Below are 2239 nucleotides of genomic sequence, written 5' to 3' on the forward strand. Positions count from 1 at the left end.
CGAGCTTAAGACCAATTTGGTCGAACCGTCCTGCACCCGGACCATCGGCTCGCCCAGTAACCGTCCCGGACTCGTCCACACTGATCCGAACCAGAACGCACCGTCCAACTGGATTGAGCTGACCTCCAGCTGTTCCCAGCTGAGTGAGCTAGTCCACCAGCTCCTGTGAGCTGAACAGATCATGGTGAACTGAATACCAGCTGAACCGAGCTGATTGAACTCAAACCAACACTCGTCCAGCTGCCTAAACACTCACTCAACTCCTTTACCCTTGTTTCCATCGCATCCTGGTTAAGTCTCAGCTGACTGATGCCCTTAACCTTCATTCAGGGCCATGATACGCTTGTCACAAGGTCTAATGACCTGATTGGTGCGTCTCCCCGCACCATGGCCCGGCCGGGCGATCCTATCTAGGATCGGGGACATGACAGTTTAGGTATCAAGATCGATCAGCATAGGGAGCAGTACCACGACAGTGGACTGTTCTACTTGAGTGATCCGAGTTCTAGACTTGCTCTTAATTAATTGAATAATTGTTTGGCTCACACTTGCTTAACACCCGACCAAACAACCCTAGGCTAGCATTTTAATCATCTGAAAACCTTAAATCAATCTCTTACTTTATTATTACAAAATCAACTTAAAAACCCACATATTGTTTTAACTTGATATTGATCCCATAAAGATAAAGTGTAATAGTTGGTCTCTGTGGATTCGATCCTAAAGTGCTACATCGACATACCATTCGATTGTGGTAGTGTGCACATTAGGTCAATTGGTGTGCGTATACACGTAATATCAATTTGGCGCCATTGCCGGAGACCATTTTTTTACCTTTATTTTTCGGTTATTTATTTAGTCTAAGGCCTCTAACTTGTTCTATCATTTTTGTTGCAACTAATTTTTCAGGTGCATTACCAGTAGACATACCCGGAGACACGCACAAGGAGAGTTAGTTGCATTTACCAACCAGGAGCTAGAAAGGTTAGAAAGACAGAACATACAACATCAAAAGGCAAACCGACACCACTATGGGTGATCACGTCAATCAAGAGCAACTCACTGCACAGTTGCAACAGATGCAACAACAATGCAAATGCAGCAAATGCAGCAGACCATCCAAGCTCAGCAGGATGCTGCTGAACAGGCTGCTCTTGCGCGGCAGGAACACAGGCGCAGACTGTTCCAATCGGGCAGAGAAACCTTCCTTGATTGGTCTAGTACAGAGAAAGGTGTTCTCTGGTCTCTCTACAGAAATTCCAATGGAGCATATTGAGAGCTTCGAAAAAGTCTGCAGTTTCACTCGCGTGAATGGTGTTCCACCAGACCACATTACGTGCATGTTATTCTCATTCTCTCTTGATGGAAAAGCTGCACGGTGGTTGAACTCTCTCCCTACCGGCTCTCTCTCTTCATGGGAACAGGTCCGATCAGCGTTCCTCAGACATTTCTACTCTAAGGCGATAACAGCTGCATTGAGGAATAAGATCACCTCCTTCAGACAGCTCACTGATGAGCCTTTCTGCAACGCATGGGAGCGCTTCAATGACTGTTGCAGGGAATGTCCTCACCATGGATTTGATGATGATTACCTCCTGGACATTTTCTATGATGGAGTGGACCGGAATACCAAGGTGCTCTAAACTCTGCGAGCAATGGAGACTTCATGACTCAAACCACTGATGGAGCGTTTAAGCTGATTGAGAACATGGCTGCTAGCTCAGCTAATAAGAAAGAGGAGAGTGATTGCTCCAAGAAAGGGAACAGTTCCGACACCCAGAAAATAGATGAGCTGACTGCCAAGGTTGATCAGCTACTGGAAAACAACCAAGGGCACGTCTTCAACATGGAGCAAGCTACGGCCGGGCAGATACAGAACCAGAACCAGCGACAACCGCAGAACAATCGGCAAGCTGTTTCAGCTACTGAGAATAGTCAACCAGATGAGCTGAAGGGTCTGGGTATGATGATGCAACAACTATTGCAGGGTCAGCAGGTTCAGGCCAAGGTGTTGAATCAGGTAACCACAAAAATTGACACCAGGATGGGCAACATGTTCACTGAGCTGAATAACAAGTATAACAATCTTGCGATCCATATAAGAAAGATCGATGTTCAGCTTGCTCAAACAGCTGAGAGTATCAAGAGGCAACAATAGACGCTCCCTGAAAAAACTGATAAAATTCCTAGGACTGAGCACTGTAATGCAATAGAGCAGCCGTTCGCTGAGACTGTTCTA

At 46.2% G+C, this 2239-nt stretch overlaps 1 non-coding gene across 1 annotated transcript; it reads right to left on the reverse strand.

The window, feature by feature from the left end:
- Positions 1-1472: 1472 nt before the first annotated feature.
- On the reverse strand, positions 1473-1579 carry LOC125597375. Its single transcript, XR_007331686.1, has one exon. It is a non-coding gene; the product is annotated as a small nucleolar RNA R71 (small nucleolar RNA).
- Positions 1580-2239: the final 660 nt, after the last annotated feature.

This window comes from Brassica napus, unplaced genomic scaffold, assembly GCF_020379485.1.
Source record: "Brassica napus cultivar Da-Ae unplaced genomic scaffold, Da-Ae ScsIHWf_1440;HRSCAF=2030, whole genome shotgun sequence".
NCBI lineage: Eukaryota > Viridiplantae > Streptophyta > Magnoliopsida > Brassicales > Brassicaceae > Brassica > Brassica napus.